At 39.0% G+C, this 20241-nt stretch overlaps 1 protein-coding gene across 7 annotated transcripts in view; it reads left to right on the top strand.

Moving 5' to 3' along the window:
- Nucleotides 1-20241, top strand: part of LOC126751831 (G protein-coupled receptor kinase 2) — a 252667-nt gene that overhangs the window by 57278 nt on the left and 175148 nt on the right. For all 7 annotated transcript variants that reach the window (XM_050462373.1, XM_050462372.1, XM_050462378.1 and 4 more), the window contains one exon: nucleotides 8559-8590. The gene's annotated coding sequence lies outside the window, so the exon portion shown is untranslated. The remainder of the gene's footprint in view (nucleotides 1-8558; nucleotides 8591-20241) is intronic.

A 20241-nucleotide genomic window follows, 5' to 3' on the forward strand; every position in this document is an offset into this window, starting at 1 on the left:
ACACAAATTTCGTTTAACATAAATACAGCAAAGTATGATTCCCAAATATGGTTGCGTGAATTGAAAAGAGAAATTTAAATAAGCAAAACTACAAAAAATATGTGTTTTCTAATTTCTTTGTGCAGATTTGCTGATTTACAGACATTCATATTTCGCTCTTAAAAATGTAAAATTTCAATGAAAAGTAATACTTCTTCTTCTTCTTAATTGGCGTAGAAACCGCTTAAGCGATTATAGCCGAGTTAACAACAGCGCGCCAGTCGTTTCTTCTTTTCGCTACGTGGCGCCAATTGGAATTCCAAGCGAAGCCAGGTCCTTCTCCAACTTCCAACGGAGTGTCTTTCTTCCTCTGTTCCGGACCGGTATTCTCGATATTTTCATCCGGAAATATTTTTTCATAATAGCATAGTTCTGATGTCTTTTAATTCGCTTGGTTATGTCGTCGTATTCTCGTACAGCTCATCGTTCCATCGATAGGGGCCGGACCATTTTAAACTTTTCTCTCGATCCGGCGTCGACTCATTTGTTGACATCGTCCAAGACTCTGCACCATACAATATAAAGAAAAAAGTCATAGCTTTTATCCTGTTTATTTCAAGGCTGGTTTTAATAAAAACGAAATTATATCAAAGTTATGATCAACAGTGACGTAGCCAAGTCGCGAATGCGACGACTGTTTGTTTGATGACAGGAGATACTTCGTCTTGCCCTCGTTCACTGCCAGACCCATTTTCTGTGCTTCCTTGTCCAGCCTGGAGAAAGCAGAACTAACGGCGGTGTGTTGACATCAATATCATCGGCATACGCCAACAGCGGTACACTCTTATAGAAGATGGTACCTTCTCTATTTAGTTCTGCGGCTCGAACTATTTTCTCCAAAAGCAGGTTGAAAAAGTCGCTCGATAGGGAATCGCCTTGTCTGAAACCTCGTTTGGTATCGACCGGCTCGGAGAGGTCCTTCCCTTCTAATACTTACAAATTAAAAAAAAACAACAAAAAATCATAGTGTTAAAATAGTTAAAAAATCAATTTTGATCCGGACTTTTCTTCTTCTTTATTAGCGTAGACACCGCTTACGTGGTTATAGCCGAGTTTACAGCAGCGCGCCAGTCGTCCTTCTTTTCACTAGTTGATGCCAATTGGAAGGTCCTTCTCTACCTTGTCTTTCCAACGGAGTGGAGGTCTTCCTCTGTTTCTCCCGACGGATACTGCGTCAGATACTCTCACGGTTGGAGTGTTTTCATGCATTCGGACGACATGACGTAGCCAGCGCAGCCGCTGTCTCTTAATTCGCTGAACTATGTCAATGTCGTCGGATATCTCGTACAGCTTATCGTTCTATCGACTGCGCAAAGGACCATAAATCTTCCGCAGAACATTTCGCACAAAAACTCGTATCGCCGAATCATCAGATGTCGTAGCTCATGCCTCTGCACCACATAACAGGGCGGAGTTGATAAGTGACTTGTAAAATTTCGTCATTGTTCGTCGAGAGAGGACCCGTCGACCCGTACTGACAAAAAAAAAACACATTTTCAGCTATTATAATAACAATTAATTAACAATATATTATCGCCTTGAAAATAGGCTTTGAGCAAATACAAGCTTGTCAACGATTAATCCAATTATTTCATAGCCTTGTTATAAGGTTCCGCTGGGATAGCCTTCAGTGCCTGCAGCGAATTTAGTTTTTTCTTCGGTTTCGGCTAATTTTTGGGGCGCCATCCACTAGATTGTTGGAAAATTTCAACGTCATATTCCTAAACCCACCTCTCGTCAGCTGTAAAGATAAATACGTACGATGAAAGAAGGGTCCTCAGCTATGTTAAGCTTGCAAATGCTGAAGGTCTCTAAGAAAGAGTTAAGAATTTGCCTGCTTTCTACCCAAAACACTGACCAAAATGTTTAGAAAAGATCATTCAGAGATGTGGAGATCCTCTTATATCTCTCTGATGCCGGAACAAGGTTTGAAAAAGAAGTTTGTACCAATCTAGAAAAACTTCCGAGCAGTCCGGGTCAAATTTGATTACAGAGTTTACACAGTATAAAATGTCCTGGAAGTAAGAAATATTATTCCTGGCTTATTAGTTCACACAGCTAAAAGTATTATTTATTTTGGTAGTTGGCAACTCTTTTCAAAAATGTATTCCATCGACGGATTCACATTTTTTATTTTTGTTTTTCAAAACGTTGTCTCCTTGACTCACATTTTTGAAGGGTGATCCATTTCGATGATCTCTACTTTTTTAAGAAAAATCATAGAAACTTCACATTTAATGGGGAATGTTTATTATCATTCAAAGGAACATGCTTTGGCACTTATTTTCTGAAGGTTTTCTCTTTCAATAGTTAAATGCCGCTACTTTTCTGATGGTCCATCCGTAGAGTCCATTTTCGATGATTCGTTCGAACATTTCGACTGGTAACTGGCGAATGATATGCGTGATGTTTTGCTCCAAGGCCTGAATCGAAGCGGGACTGTCAGCATAGACTTTGGACTTTACATATTCCCACAGGAAAAAGTCTAACGGTATTTTGTACGCTTTCAATTTAAGTTCTCGACGTAAAATGTGTTTCATATGTTATCCGCTTGGATCACCCGTTATAATCTTTGGTTCCATAGTACTCTTTTCGATAAATGGCAACTCTACAGCAGAATACGTTTAATTTGAAGAGTTTTCCGTATGTCTTTCGAAAAGCTTCTTTGTTTGCCCTCTTTTCAACAGAAATTCACCTCGATTTCCTTCGACAATTGGCAACTCTATACTAAAATATATCTGAATTGAAGATTGTTCGAATATTCTACGGCTTTGAAAATACCTCTACCGCATCTACTCCTTTATAAAATATTCAGTTCCTATCACCTTATAGAAAATATTGCTTCAATTCTCTCAATGACGTCACTATTTGTAACAATTTTTAAGTGACTTAACACGTTCAATAATGTCACTAACGCTTTGCGCTCGACATGCTGACACGCTGCTGGCATTTGTTATTGTTTTTATATGTTCTCTTTTATTTTTCGGTGTGAGCTGGAAAATATTTGCACTGACTTCCGGCTACCGTTCGTTGTTTACTGCTCGCTGCTGGCTCTTTGGCTGCTGCTGTTGACATGTCACACCGAAAAATTAGCAATAAATTACAATGCCAACAACAATGACAATGTAACAAGAAAAAGATAAAACAAGAGCAGAACAACAACAACACTAGCTCCAGCTTCGAAATGCTTTCAATGGCTGCTGCAAATATTTTGTGGTCACACCCGCCCAACTCCCCAACTCAGAACTGACGATATACAATTCGAAAACTGGCTGGCTGCCTAGGCGGTTAGGTGGCTAGGTGGCTAGTTTGCCAGCAATTTGTTGTGGTTGCGGCATGTCATAGCTGTCAATGTGAATGCCGCTCGGGGCTTGCTGTTGACCCGATATTTCTAACGTTTCTAACATAGACTCACAGACACATACACTGTACATGTACGCAAGGCGTTGCGTCCATTTCGGCAAATTCCGGTGTGAACGGTAACATTCCGTTCAAATCTCGACGGAGTTAACCGAAATGATTTCATTTACAAGTTACAAGCTTTGGCCAGCAGAATTGCAGCAATTCTCCGCAGTCACTTGCCAAATTCATGCGTCTGCTTAGTGTTGTTGTAATGCAATTTTTGGTGCATTTTCTTTATTTTGAGTCTTAACGTCTCCCCGGGGGCAGCTTTTAGGGGTGCATTTGGTCTTGGCTTCGGCTACAAGTTTTCGCTGTTGATGTTAGCTTTTATTTATTGTCATTGTTGTTGCTTTCGTTTTCGTTTTTGTTCATTTGTTTACACACGCTGTCGCTGTGCTCACCTAATTTGTCGTCATTCACTTCTACGTTTTACTTAATACGCCGTCACCTATCTGCGCCTCGAGTACGCTAGAGTCGAGGCGCGCCGTGCCGCACCGGCCGAGTTGAGTTTTTAGCTTGTCACTTTATTGAGCTTGGTAATTAACTAGCTGACGTATGCTTAAGCTATTAAAATTTAATTAAAAGCTATTTATAAAATGACAAGTGTTTGTTTTTATCGCAAAAGATTCTGTTGTTGTTGACGTCGATCAGTCTATTTCGCATTATTGTAAATTCAAATGGCCCAGTAGGAAGCCAATGGTTTTTTGTTCTCCTAGAAACCCAAGAAGCTTACATAAAATATATCTACTTCTGTTAAACGGCTTCTTCTTGTTGGTTACTCCACCGTAGGCCAGGTTTACGTCATCATTTTTTACAACCGACTCTCGCACCGCAAACCGTTTTCCTTGGAGCTTTATCATTCATACTCACAACATAACCAAGTCACTGCTTATTTATAAAGTGGACAATGCCAATGACGAGATACAGTTCATAACACTCGTGGTTCGTACGATACTATAGTTCGATAACGGTTCAAAAATTGTACGAAAAACTTTTCGAATACTCCAAGCGCCAGCTTATTACACCTTGTACAGGGTATATTGAGTTTTTCACGAAGTTTGCAACACGCAGAAGGCAATGCCGCAAACTCTATAAAATAACATGTCACACTTAGGACCTAAAGGATGACTACTCTTTGTGGACCTAGTAACTGAACTCCATCTGGTATCGCAAAGAACCAAACCTGGCTTATGCATGGCTCATTGACCTACCAAATTAACCTAACCTTACTAGCTTATTTCTTCACTATGGTAAGAGGCTGATGTATTTATGAATTTGTTCCCTCGAACTGTTGTAATCGTTTTTCTTTGCAAATTTGAAGCATAGTCTTTGTGTATATGAAAGCCCAAGACTGAGCCAATAAGTTGCTGTAAATGGGTTCTAGTTTAGGAACTACCAACAGATTTCTTAGTGATCATTAAAGCGGGAAAAATGTGAGCTTGAATAAATATTATCTATTATTCTATCGCATATTCTCATATGGAAGACGGAGTAGATAATTACATAAGAAAATGAAATTCAAGTTTCAAATGCCGAAATTTGTCCTTTGCTAAGCAATGGAAAATGTATAGAACAAAATATCAAAAAGCTTGTGTTTTCAGCTGTAAAATAAAGTTGAAATCTCTTTCGACTAGAACTAGAAAGAAACTGTAAACAGTAAAATTGACCGAACTACTAACGAGCGCCTCGAGAAGCCTGAATTCTCTACAGGGACTTACATACATACATATATAGTATAGCGCATACTGACTATGTTTATGATAATTACACGATAATTTTAGCTCAACTAAATTAAGTGATTTTTTGTTTGGGTTGTCGACATTGGATAAACGTCCATAAATTTCCTTTTACAAATACAACCGTAATTTGTGAAGTTACTATATTACTGCGTACATATATAGCGCCTTAGCGCGCTAATTTCTGTAGTGATAAAATCACAAACATTTTATTTTCCTTATTTATTAACGGCACCTTGCTGCCCAACGATGTTTACTTCAAAATATTTTTTTTTATGGCGGAAGCGCTATATACACAATTTTACTGCTCTACGTGAAATATTTGGCACATTTTGTTTTACGACTTTAAAATTATGCCAGATTTAGTTTAAGAATAGACACTATAGTAATTATAGTTATTTATTTAACACTTTTTGTTTACGAATTCACTTTATTAGGATATTAGTTTATTTAGTTAATTCTTGACCTGAATTAAGGTACGGCGAGTTCAGAGTTGCTAATTTACTTCTAAACATTTCTAAGGCTGTTTTTAGTTTCTTTTTATAATGTTTTAATGGCACTGTAACCAACCAGGAGGTGTTAAGATTATGTTTGGTTAGGTTATACTGTCATACTAAAATGTGATCCTTTTCGAGGTTCCCTAGTTTGTTTATTATCATTCGAAAAAACAGTTTTTGGCATTTAATTCTTAAAATTATCTCTTTCAAATGTTGTCCGTGGCTACATCTCAGATGGTCCATCCGTTGAGTCCAATTTTCGATGACTTGTTCGAGCATTTCGACTGGTAACTGGCATGTGTTGCAAGGCGTAAATCGAAACGGGATCGACCGGCCGAAAACGTGAAATTATATCTGCTCACCGAAGTATTCTCTTAATAAATCCATTGATTGGTGCGATGCGTGGAAAGTGGCCCCGTCTTGTTGAAGCCAAATGTCGCCGAGATCGTGAGCTTCATTTTTAGACATCAAATAGTCGGTTATCATGGCGCGATGACGGTCACCATTGACGGTTATGTTCTCACCGTCTTCATTTTTGAAGAAACATCAACCGATGATTCCACCGGCCCACAAGCCATACCAAACCGTTGTTTTATCTAAATGAAATGGCAGCTCTTGAATTTCTTCAGGTCGCTCTTCGTCCCAAATTCGGCAATTTTGCTTGTTTTCATACCCATTGAGCCAAAAATGGGTCGGATCGCTGAACAAAAATTGGCTCGTCGGATCTTCTTGGAACTTTTCAAGAGCCCGCTTGGAAAGTCGAGCGGCTTCAGTTCTTGCACAAGCTGTATTTTGCACGCTTTCAATTTAAGATCTCGACGTAGAATGCTCCAAGCAGTTCCATACGTCAGTCTGAGTGGCTGCGAACGGCGCTGAATCGACTCTCCGCGGTCTTCGTGTATACTCTCAATTCTTTCTATCATAATATGCCAAACAATACTGAACAAAAATAGCATGACAGCTTGACACGACTCACGCGTAATATGCCAAAACAAATCTATTAAAAAAATTATCTCTACTTTGATCACCCGATATATATAAAACTACGAATACCTTATAATGCCAGCTGGACATCCAGTTTAATAGGAGCTCATGTCGTACAGGACACTAACGATTTTTGCGATGTTTCATAGAGACTTTATATTTAATACTGGTACTTTATCCAATCCCGAGAACTCCTATATATCTTAGACGAGTTCTTGATGATGCTGGACAGAATCAGCGGAGATGTTCTAGTATCTCTCTCATGCCGACTTCCCTGCACTTGCTACCTGTGTCGTCGTTAATACTGCACATACGGCTCGCACGTGACGCCAGTAGAAGGTTTGCGTGATTTTCTTCCGCTGCTTTGCACATGATCTTGGCCATTCTGCATGCCTTTAAGGCATTTCATCAGAAGCTGAACAGTTTGTCGGCTCCTTCGGAAATTCTCATTGTGTATCGTTTTTAGCGACTTCCTGAAGTCGTTTTAGCGTATTTCCTAAACTGGTGCTAAGGAACTCTTTCCACTTAGATGACAAGTTCACCTACATGCCTTTAAACCATGAAAGATAACACCAATGTAAATTATCCCACTCTTTAGAATGTAATCACCCTCTTTTAGTAATGACCATTCTCATGGTTTTATAGGAATCTTCCACTCATCTTTTTTGTTTCTTGCTGTGTTTCGTTGTATGTCAGGCAAATAAGAAAGTTTTCCTCAAGTTGGTTATACCTTGAGACTGACAGTTTGAATTTATACCTTACTGTAGCTTCCGAGAGAGTTTCTTATAAGAAGGTGAACGCACTCCCCAACTAGTAAAGCAGTCTCCAAAGATCTATTTTTTTTACAGATAACATTCGAACCGAACGGTAAGAACTTACAACTCAGATCACCTATGGAACTTAAGCTTTCAACCAAGCATTTGAAATGCAATAACCAATCATTCCTGCGGCTCGTTAAAAGCTGCAATGCCGGCAATGATTCGTGATGTTCGTGATCTCACTCCCAAGCTCAGTTAATTGTCATCAAATGAAACTCAATTTCGCCGCAAATGTCAACTGAACTGTAATTAAAGCAGAAATGCGAAATAAACTAGGCAAAACAAACAAATCTCATTCAAATGCAACTCTGAAAGCCAAACAAAGCAAAAACAAAAATATAAAAAACCTAACCTTTCTGACGGCACTCAATCAGCTTAGATGCACTCAACCTCGCACGCTTGCCACCAACAAATCTACCGGTCTACCATTGTTGTTGTTTTTGTTGCTGTCGCATAGGAAAGGCTGGATTGCGAAAATGTGGCAAAACCGCAGGCATTTTTGCTGAGTTTGCATACGACTGTCGACGTTTCTGTTGTTGTTGTTGTGGCAAATGCACTTTCTTGATTGCACATTTGCAACAGTCAGCCAACCAGACAGACAGCCCGACCGACACACATGCCATGCCGCTGGGGGTAAATGGGTGATGCGACGGGTGCCACAAACGGGTAAACAGGTAGTCGTGCTGTGGCAATTTTGAAGTGCTGCTGGCATGTGGCACGCATGCAGTGCCTGTTTTTCCGACCGCCACTTGGTCGGTCTGCTTTCTACTATGCGCATATGCATTGTTGTTGTTGCCATTGTCGTCGAGTATTCGTATAATTGGCACTCAGTAATCTCCACCGTTGCTATTTCGTGGTTGCAACTGCAATGCGTCCGAGCGATTTTGATTTGCCTCCAGTTTCTCTTGCCTTCGTTGAAAGACGCGCCGACGGGCGAAACGCACTGGCATGCGTACCGTTTGAAATGGTTTTTCCATGAATTTATAATGCCGGCATTCGCTATAAAAGTTTTAGATTTAAGACATATTTTCAAGCTAGAAGTTTTATTTCTCCATACTAATTATTTCTTTTTTCTCTTTCAGTGTTTGAAGAGCTTCGACCGACTACAAATTTGGTAAGTTTAATTTGTAAAATAGTCTTCGCAAATTATCTACTGGGTTTATACTAGAAATTTTTGTAGAATTAGTCGAACGAAGTCCATCATGTTGGACTGAAGTTATCTTTTAAAATTATACTCAATAAGTATACCACAAAGTTTTCTACACACTTCTTATAAGCTTTCGGTCGAGGTGATCTTTAGTTACGAGCGATCTTCTTCTAAAAGCTTAAAGTGCCTTCCTCGTAGTGTATATAAAGTCAATGTTGCAAAACGATGGCTTGGGTGCTCATTTCTCTTACCTACCTCAAATTACGATAGTATTTCAAGAAATGTAGATATCTTGACGCGTGTCTTAATTGACCCAATAAGCGACTGCAATATATCTAAGTTGATATCTTGCTCTACAACATATCTAATGCTGGCACCGCCTCCATTATTAACAGATTTAGATTTCTGAGATATTTTAACAGACTTAATTACTTTCTTAGACTAATACCATATAACGAGCTCGGGTACCCATTCAAAGAATAAATGCAAAATAGTGTGCTTTTAACACCAAATTTTTTAGGGAACCTACCAATAAGGGATTCCAAATAAAAAGGTTTTCAATAGCCTTTTTTTACAAATCACGCTTGAATCGTGTCAAGCTGTCATGTTATTTTTGTTCAGTATTGTTTGTCATTTCATCATGGAAAGATTGACACCTGAACAACGTTTACAAATCTTTCAACTTTATTACGAAAATTCACGTTCTGTAAAGAATGTGTTTCACGCGCTGCGCTTCAACTTATCACCCTTCTTGAGACCCAGCATTCACTAGAGAATAATATTCGACCGAATAGACCACCTTCAGCTCGCAGTGAAGAAACTATTACAGTCGTCGCTGAGAGTATACATGTAGATCGTGGAGTGTCGATTCGGCGCCGTTCACTGCAACCTCGAGATCTTAAGTTGAAAGTATACAAAATTAGCTTGTGTAAGAACTGAAGCTGCTCGCACTTCCCAAGCGACATCGCTTCGCTCTATGGGCTCTTGAGAAGTTCCAAGCAGATCCGACTTTGGGATGAAGAGCATTCAAGAGATGCCATTCAACCAGAAAAACCAACGATTTGGTGTGGTTTGTGGGCCAGTGGAATGATCGATCCATAGTCCTGCAAAAATGATACCGGTGAGAACGTTACCGTCAATGGCGACCTAATCGCACCATGACAACCGACTTTTTTAGTCTGAAAAAGAATCTCGTGATCTCCGCGACATTTGGTTTCAACAAGAAGGCGCCATTTACCTCACTTCGCATCAGTGAATTGATTTACTAAGATCGTTTGATATCACACCGTTAGACTTTTTCCTGCGGGGATTTGTTAAGTCTAAGGGTGGATAATCCCGTTTCGATGCAGGCCTTGGAGCAAAATATCACGTCATTCGCCATCGAAATTCGGAAATCGGACTCAACGGAGGAACCATCTGAGCCGTAGGCAACATTTGAAAGAGATAATCTTCAAAAAATAAATGCCAACGAATATTCTTTCGAATGATAGTAAAAATTCCTCATTAAATTTGAAGTTTCTGTGTTTGTTCTTGAAAAAAGTAGGGCACATCGAAATGGATCACCCTTTATATCTCTTTCTGGCAAATAACTGTGGTGATTTTTATCGCAAAATTCCGCCAATAGCTTGGATTTTGTTGGAATTGTTTGTCACTAATCGTGTTATCACCAGAGGTCCGGATTCGAAGCTGGCATTAAAATGAAACGAGTTTTTTCTTTGGTCATTCATCCGAAACTCTGGCGGTTGGTTCTGAGATTCTGTCTCTAGTCATAAGCTGGGGCTACTACTTAAATGACTAATTTACAGTTGATACACTGTCGGGTTTTTAATAAAAATGTTTCTGGTATTCTCACCATAAAACTTCCTGATTAAGGCTCAATAGCCTCGAACTCGAAAATCCTCCTGCGCAAATGCGATATTCTGAACAAAACCACTCCCTGAACAGGTCAGGACTGGTATGGGAGTGTTCTTCTAATAGAATTTAGCTATTTTTTCTTTATAATTCTAGAATTTCTTAAATTTTAACAAACATTAAAATGTACTACATTTTTTTAAATATTCAAGTCTTCGTTGTAAATAAAATGAGCCATGAAATATTATATTCGCTCAAAGATAATGGCGCTTGACACAGTAATTGCTTACGTCGAACTTACACAGCAACAGCAAAATATCCTTTCCCACCAAAAGGGACAACAACGTTTAAATACTTAAGTCGTTACAAAGGTCAAAAACACATTAAAAAGATAGGCAAGAACTTCGTCAAACTTTCCTTTAATCCTCTGCCCCCAATTAAATTTGTACACCAAGTAAGCGTGGGAAAGAGGTGGTTGGGGCACCGTTAAGTGTGTTAAGCTGTGCTCTTCTTGTGCCTGCAGATGCATTTCATTAGCAACGCCTGCCTTTTATTTGTAGTCAAGTCAAATAACTAAAGTACTTATAAAATATTAAATTTCACATGGCTCACAAGAGCTCCCGGAGGAACAAGTGTTTGTGGTTTGTAGCTGTTAAAAAGGTGTAAAGGGATTATCAAAAAGCAAATGGTACATTAAAGAAAATTTAAATCCATGGTGATGTGTATATAGGGTGTGGTGAGTGGCTTAACAGAAAGTAGAAGTATGTTTTGAGAGAAATTCGGAAGGAGTGTGCGAGAAAGGTGAAGACGATGTATAAATATTTAATAAGAACTTTCTTAAGTAAAATACTGAAATATTTCCCAAAATTCGTAATGGATGGAATGAAAGTGTTGGTTTCTATCAGAGCAGGGAGCGAAGTTGAACGATTGTGAGGAAAAAAAACAGGGAGTAAGATGTCCGTAAAGGTATTGTGAAACATATTTAATATAATTTAAGTCTCAGAAATGTAGACTTCGCTACGAAAAGCGCCAGTGCAATAAAATTCAATTATAAACGGTCATCCATTTCGAGGTTCCCAACTTTTTTTTAAAGTAAAAACACAAAAATTCAAATTTAATGGGGTGGATGTTTATATTATTCGAAAGAACATGCTTTGGCATTTATTTTTTCAAGATTAACTCTTTCAGATGTTGGCTGCGGCCACCTTTGAGATGATCCATATGTCGTGTCCAATTTTCGATGACTCGTTCAAGCACATCGACTGGTAACTGGCAAATGACACGCGTGATGTTTTGCTCCAAGGCCTGAATCGAAGCCGGATTGTCCGCATAGACTTTACATATTCCCACAGGAAAAAGTCCAACGGAGTAATATCACATGTTCTTGGTGGTGAATCGACCAGCCGAAAATGTGAAATTATCTGCTTACCGAATAAATCAATAAATCCATTGATTGATGCGATGTGTGGGAAGTGGCGCAGTCTTGTTGAAACCAAATGTCGCCGAGAGCACGAGCTTCAATTTCAATCATCACATAGTCGCTTATCATGACACGATAACAGTCGTAATTGATAGTTACGTTCTCACCGGCATCATTTTTGAAGAAATATGGTCCGATGATTCCAGCGGCCCACAAACTACTCCAACCCGTTGCTTTCTGGATGAAATGGCAGCTCTTAATCTTTTCAGGTTGCTTTTCGTTCCAAATGCGGCAAATTTGCTTGTTTACATACCCATTGAGCCAGAAATGGGCCTCATCACTGAACAGATTTTGTCTCGAAACCGTTGGAACTTTTCAAGAGCCCATGTAGCGAAGCATTTTGCTTGGGAAAGTCGAGCGGCTTCAGTTCTTGAACAAGCTGTATTTTGTACGCTTTCAGTTTAAGATCTCGACGTCAGCTGTGCCAAGTCGTTCCGAGTCAGTCCAAGTTGCGTCGAACGGCGCCGAATCGACTCTCCACGGTCTTTTACCTGCTTCAAGTTTTTTCAAGGCAATTTTCGAACAAACCATATTTATTTTTAATATTTAACCTGAGTAACTTTAACAATTGTTTCATATTTTGACCCTAGCTTTAACTACCTCACAAGCTGGTTACGCAATGAATGCAGTGGCCTACAAAATCTTAAAAATTGTAATAATTTCGACGCACAACAGCTTAATTGCACAAAGGCTTCACATCTAAATCAATAAAGCAGCAATTTTATCACTCAAACTTCGACGACCTTGAGGCTGTGAGTGCATATAGTATACGGTATATTTGCTCTTTCAACACTCTGCTGCTTTAAACAATTTTCCTCAGCAGCACATATGCAAATTTTTGCAATAAAAATGCAAATCGCAGTAAACGCTTAAGAGTTAAGCAGATCCAAAGAAAAAAAGGCGCCAAAGTAGTTCGCATTGGATAATCCCCCTGTTACTCGTACATCTCTTACGGGCATGTTGTGTTTTTGTTGTTGTTGTCGCGTCCTTATTGCCTCAATTTATGCGTTTATTTGCTTTTCTTTGAATTTTGGCATTTTCAGCGAATTTTACAAGTCAGTTAAATACGAGAGTAGATGTCGTGTGCCAACAGTTTTGTGTTACAAGGATCTTTGTTGTATATAGTATACTGGTAATATAATGTTTTTATGTAAGAAGACCACCATTCATTATGAGAATTTTTTTTTAAATGAACTTAATTGTTCATGAAGCAATTTTATAAATTTTATTATTTTATTTAAGGGAGGTTAAGCGCAAAGATTTCATCAGTCTCAAAATTCAAAGAGAAGAGTCAAAAAAGCTTAACTCAATTGTGCAAAATTTCGAAGTACACCTTTTTGTCTGGGTTTTGCCGCGTGAAATATGTTCTGATATTTTAAAAACCTAACCCTAAAACGCCTATATTTTGAGTGGATTATTGAGTTTAGTATATAAGTTTAGTTTAAAAACCCATAAACTATTGGCCTGAAGATCTTCTCTTATCAATTTTCTTTAGTTTCTATAAGTTTTTGTAAGTAGTCTCTTATATTTCATGGCTTAAAAAAAATATCTGCTCTACACCTGTCAGAGTAATCTTGTTGAAATGAAATATACAATATTTGCCTTACGGCTCCGCCTTTTTAATCTCGAAGTTCTTTCATGTTGGCTATACATTTGGCGATATGTTAGGTAATTGCTAAGGCTAGGCCTTCAAAAACATCACTCACCAAAAAAAAACTTCTTTATTAAAGGTTTAGGTTAGGTTATGTTAATATGGTAGGCCAATAAGCCACGTATAGACTAGTTTGGGTCCTTTGCGATACCTGATGGAGTTCAGTTGCTAAGTAAAAGGGCAGTAGTCATCATTTAGGATGCCCCAAATGCTTACAGTGTAGAATGGCTAATGCGGGACGAGTGCACAAGAGATACTCCATTGTTCCTCTGGTGCCATGTTGTGCACATTTCCTGCAGTATCTCGATCTGTCAGCATCATTTTGCGGGAGTGTGTCGCCAACAGACAGTAACCAGCTAGTATTCCGATCATGTTCCTACAGTCTCTTCTATCGAGTGTGAAAAGGAATTTCGTGTACTTCCGTTTTACCGTTTTGCACATGACTGTTGCAGTTTTTCACCCAGGTAGCTCGTTCCATCGGGTTTTGATTTAATTTACCATGTTTCTGTTAAGATCGGCGTATATATAATGCGTGGGTTTTCCAATATGGATCACGTTTTCGGATATTAGCCTTATACCATTCTTGGTAATTTTGTCTACTATTTCAATGCCCTCGATGCCTTTGTGGTCTGGCACCCAGTAGAAGTGAAGTTCCTTACTACTGACAAAACTTACCACTGCTGCCCTGTGTCCCAAGACACTTCTGGCCGATATGCCTTGATTGCTGCTTGGCTGTCTACGTAGATTGACTCTGAATTCGCCTGCAGGTGTATTAGAGGCTAGTTCCGCGACTTTCGCAAGAGCAAAGTTATTAAAGATTTACTTAAGATTTTGTATTTTGTCTTCTTCGAAAGACCCCGAAAAGGTATCGTAAAAATCCTCTGAAACATTATCTATTCAGACGCTTAATAAAAATGTTCACTAGTTAGGTAAGTAGGTAGGTTGGTAGGCGGGATATCTGACGACGCACCTAGTCCTTTAGTTGTTAAGAAGCCCATTGTTTTATACGTGCAACTTCTGAGACATCGTCAATAAAATTGCGACAAATAATTACGATTCTAACGTCTTTTGTTCTTCTACCTCTTGGCATCTTCTACAATTATCGTTATATGTTATTCCCAGTCTGCTAGCGTGTCCGTCAATAAGACATTGCCTGTTATGAATTCTACTAAAGATTTATGTTAAGAGAATAAGATATTGTTTCCGCCGATACTTAGCTGATCTATAACTTGTATATATATAATTTAAAATATTAAAGGCAACTGAGTTTAGATTAGGAAGTAATAAGCCGTTGTCCATTTTGATCTCAAAACCTTTATTCTTTAATATTTCGATACGATATCTCAATTTAAGTTGAAGAGCCTACAATGGCGGAAAAATGCAATAGTGCCAGACTTGACTAAATTACGTTTTTTCCACCATTTGAACTTATTCGAATAGTAAATATCGGAAATAAGTATTTTGTAGGTGCCTACATTTAAGCATGTAGAGTAAAATGCATGGCAATCAATAATACAATTGGAGTATTAATGAAATTCAAATGAAAAAGTGCTCAAATTTGCTAGAAATACAATATTGCTCAAAGCATTTAGTCAATATGAGAGAAAGTCAAGGTTTCGTTGCCTACCTTTAGGCGCACTTTCAGGAAAATATGGCAGTTATTGGGATATAATAAGTTCAAAGTGATAAAAAGTTGTAAAACAGAAGTTAGCTTCAAGTCATGTCAATTGCTATAAGCTAAGCTAACCTCATGGTGCGGATAGAAGTCCTTACGGTGGAGAGTCAAACTGGCATTGCCTACATTTAGACACTACAATTGAATAACTCGGTTATCAAAGCAAAACTCTTTTATTATAAATACCAAAAATTTCAAAAGTCTCAAACTGGACCCGGATTTATATTTAACCCTAAGCACCATCTAGAACAGCTAAAACTTAGATTTGACTTTCCTGGCATTTGAACCATCTAGTCACCAATAGTGGACTATGTTAAAGCACTGAACATGAATTAAATTCATTTGGTGGGTCCAGAAATTTTGGAATTCTCAAATTTTTCGCGACTGACTGCGTTTATGCATACAAAGTTTGTGCAAGACCACACTTCAACGGTTGCTGGCACACCTTTTATGTAGCATTTACGTCGCATCAGCTGTAATATAAAATGTAATGACACATGGATTAGGGAAAGACGTCGTAAATTGCATTTAATTTGCCAGGATCATCTATCTAACCACATTCTAGCGTTTTCTGCAATCACATCGAAAACAAATCAGACAATGTGTGCGCAGAATACGAAGTGTACGTGCGTCCGATAATGTGCCAACATACGAAGCACACTTGCCACACTCCTAACGCAAACAATTTTTACATGCGCTGCAAGGATATACACGTCAAATTACTTTCATGTTGGTGAGAGCGTTGTCAGCATGAATATGCATTAAGCTCAGATGTGCAGTTAGTTGCTGAAACCCTGCACAACTTTGTGTCTCCTTAAAAGCCATCAGGCAACTTGAAACTTAATGCAACGCAGATTTCTACAAGTATGTATATCTGTATGTGTCTTGTGTTGACTGAGTGTCTTCTATGTGGGTGAAAAAATTCTCCACACGAAGTGAATGTGCCAAGGCGCAAAGCTTCACAAGGTCGCTTTCCATATGTGCTTTCCATATGTTTGACTGCCCTGACGAGTGCCGAGTCGAAGCTGGTGAGAGTCAAGCAGAAACGAAAGACTAGGTACGTCGACTATGTGTACAATGTGTAGCCTTTTCCAGTTGCAGCATATGTGGCTAGTAGAAAAAAAGAAAATGAAATGAAATCATAAAAATGTGTGCATAAAAGCTCTCTGGCCTAGAAGCGGGTGGCAACACACACTGAGCTCGACTACACAATATGGCTGGTGCTTGAGCAGCTGGTCGTATGTGGAAAATATGCGCATAAAATGATTGCTGGAGTAATTTTATTATTTTTAAAATCTCGTTATACAATGTGCTGCTCATATTAAGATTGAATTGTGAAAAAGAAACAGTGAGGATTAACGAGCAAGAGCTGCTGAAAATAATGTCTGTCAGGTGATTTGCAAACTCATGCAAGCTAAATGCGCTTATTATGTTTTCGGAAACCCCACCAATATTTACTAGAAAGTAAATTAGTATATTTGTGTTTTGCAAAAAAAATCTCATTAGTTGGGATTAACTGTTGCTATATGCGGCGTCCTAAAGCAACAAGTTGGTAAGGAACCTGAACTACCATCTGATCAACTTACACGTGAATTGTGAAAAAATTTACATATTTACATGAATATTAATACAAATCTTTAGTATCGCCTTCAAAATAGACTTCTGAGCGAATACAAACCTACCAACACTTGATCAAATTTTCCATACACTTGTCCTAAAACTCGGCTGGCCTTCAGTGCTTTCAGCGAATTTAGATTTTTTCAGTTTCAGCTCATTTTGCATTCCATTCGCTAGATTGTTGGACAGTTTCGACGTAATATTCATAAACCCCGTCTTGTCCCAAGTACTGCTGCGTTTGATGAATGTAGGCTTCTCAGCTACGTTATTAAGCATCTCTTGTACGACCTCTATTCTATTTTGAAAAAGCGAAACTTTCAACGTTAGTGTTGAGCTGTTTAGTCGAAGAGACCGAAACCCATGTCGTCGTCTTTATCTGACTCCGACTCCTACTTTTTGACTTCTCTGAGGTCCTTGATGAACCCCTGGATGGTAGCAGCTCGTTTAGTATTAGTCTGACATTTACTTGCTTCATACCTAAAACTCTAACCGAAATGTGTTGAGCCGATCCATAAGAGATTAAGATCCTCTGCTATCAACACCACATCGGTGACTTTTGCATCTACCGCGAGAAGAAAACGTCCGAAAAGCAGCTCCGTGGACCCCAAAACCCAACGTTCTCACAACAGTCGATTTTACGTCTTTTATGAGCTTTTCTTTTGTAATTTTCTTGGTGGCAATTTCTTTTTGAGGGCCAGCAGTAATAATCCAGCATATGACGATCTCAACAACCTTGACACCATTCTTCCTTCACTTTGTGATCCTAGTTGAACCTCTTTCTGTTTCTCACTATAATTTCCAAAATTCCGAAAATATATCCACATTATTAGAGATTGTCCAACTTGATACTCAATTTTTCTCCCAGAGACTGACAGTTTTGCACAATTTCTTAATAATTTGGTACTTTTGAGTATTACCACACAACTTTTCCACGATTCACTTTGCAGGACAGGTCAGTTGAAAAGTCCCAGGACTGACACATACATGGCGCTTTAAAAGCAAATTCGTGTGATTTTTAGTTAACTTTAACCTTCAAAAAACAGCTGTTGGATCATTAGTTTGTGAATTGTATCGTTTTGAGTGAAGCAACTTTTGTTGTTGTGAAAAAATGGATAAAAAGGAATTTCGCATGTTGATTCGTGGGTGTCACGCAAGCTCACTTTTGACCGAAAACAACGAAGAGTCCAAGATGCGATAATTGGAGATGTTCAAGCGAAATTAACCCGAGTTTTTGCGTCTATATGTGGCAATGAATGAAACTTGGTTCCATCGTTTCACTCCGAATTCCAATCGACAGTCATCCGAGTAGACTGCACACGTTGAACCCACTCCAAAAAACGCAACTGTCGGCTGGCAAGGTTATGGCGTCTGCAATTGAAGAGAAAGAAAGTGTTTAACCAAGCCAATGTAGAAATGGGATTCGACTTGCATTCGCATCTGGCCCTCAGCGGCTATTTCCTGACATCAGATCTCAAAAAAATCTTCGCTGGGAACAAGTTTTCGTCGAAAAAACAACAGTCTCTCACACGCCGTTCTCAAGCGTTGAGCATCTCTGTGACGTCGTTGTGGCGAATTTTGCGAAAAGATCTTGGCCTACATCCTGACAAGATCAAATTGACGCAAGAACTGAAACCGCTTGAACACCAGAATCGTCGTATGTTCGCGAATTGGGCTGAGCAACAACTTGAAAATGAGTCAGATTTTCATCAAAAAATCATCTTCAGCAATGAGTCTCATTTCTGGCTGAATGGCTTCGTCAATAAGCAAAATATGCGTTATTGGTCAGACAGCAATCCACATGTACTCCATGAGTCGCCATTGCATCCCTAAATAATTACGATTTGGTGCGATTTATGGGCCGGCGCTGTCCTTGGACCGTACTTCTTTCATAATGATTAAGACCGGCACGTTACTGTGAATGTGACTCGCTACCGCTGACCCAAATTGGATGATATGGACTTGGACAATATGTGGTTCCAACAGGACGGCGCCACGAGGTACACAGCGAATGTCACAATCGATTTACTGAAAACCAAGTTTGGTGAACGTATTATTTCACGAAATGGTCCAGTCAATTGGCCGCCTCAGTCGTGCGACTTGACGCCGTTAGACTATTTTCTGTGGGCCTACGTCAAGTCTATGGTCTATGCCAACAAGCCAGCGACGATTGATAAACTTTGTACGAATATCGAATCGAATACACTTAAATGAACATGAAGGCTCTCAGTTCTTAAGATATCGCTAAGGATTCGCACACATATTTTCCCTTCCAATAAGCGGCTTATTTGTTAGAGTCGTCGATGGACCACTATGGCACATGTCATACAAATTGACCGTTCAAAATCAAGTCCGTCTACGGAAAACTTTCTCATTCGATATCCTTACAAAATTTGGCACGAATTATTTTCCAAGAGAACGGTACAATCTCAGAACAAACTATTCAGATGGGGCCCCTATAGCAACAGCTGCCATACAAATTGACCGTTCAAAGCAAGTTTTTGCATGGAAACGGTGATGCAACTGTAGTTAATAATTTCACTTGTTTTTATTTAAACAGATTTTCGTTCTTTGCTCTAGATTCATAATTTCACCATTTATAGAACTTTAAATCTCACTTACTTCATATCAACATTTTGTTGAATCTTATTTTCTTACTACTTATGCATTTGTAAAAGAGTTTCTACAGAAAAGAGTGAATAGCAACGCAATTTGTGGCTGCATCCTTGCACTAAATAGATCTTCTTCAAAACCCGCGCGCAAATGCTAAGGACCCATTCAAACCCATTCTCTGTAAAAATGCGAATGCACTGCAGAGGAAAAGAAGTCTTTAAAATATAGAGTATAGTGTGTAAATAAATACGACACAAAGCACTCACACGCCACGTCACACGTCCCTCGTCTCGGGAAAGTTCGCAACTGTTTTGTAGTAAGTTTCAACTGAATGTTTTCTCCATTTCACATTGACGCGCTGTGCTCACTCATTTCCGCGACTAAAACCTGCCACCAGCAGCTCGTGTTTGTGAATATGTTTTCGTACTTTACTTTCAACGAGGGATATATTTATGTTTTTCTTCTTGTATACGAGGGTGGTACAATAAGCCTGAGCTTTGTTGTGCGATCTTAATAAATTGGTAGACCGTCGATTGGAGGCTTAGAAATAAGCTGAGAGAGTAGGCATCTCAAAATTGGTGAAATATAGTACTTGAGAAAGCTGTCACCCGGATAGTTTTGCGTTTGTTAGAAATCAATAGCGTAACAGCTGTTTAAACACAATACGAATATTCGGCGCCGTTTGTTCTTGTCGTAGCGATCAGCTAATATCCGCTGAGGTGGTGAGTTTAACG

This window comes from Bactrocera neohumeralis, chromosome 2 (genome assembly GCF_024586455.1).
Source record: "Bactrocera neohumeralis isolate Rockhampton chromosome 2, APGP_CSIRO_Bneo_wtdbg2-racon-allhic-juicebox.fasta_v2, whole genome shotgun sequence".
Taxonomy (NCBI): Eukaryota; Metazoa; Arthropoda; class Insecta; order Diptera; family Tephritidae; genus Bactrocera; species Bactrocera neohumeralis.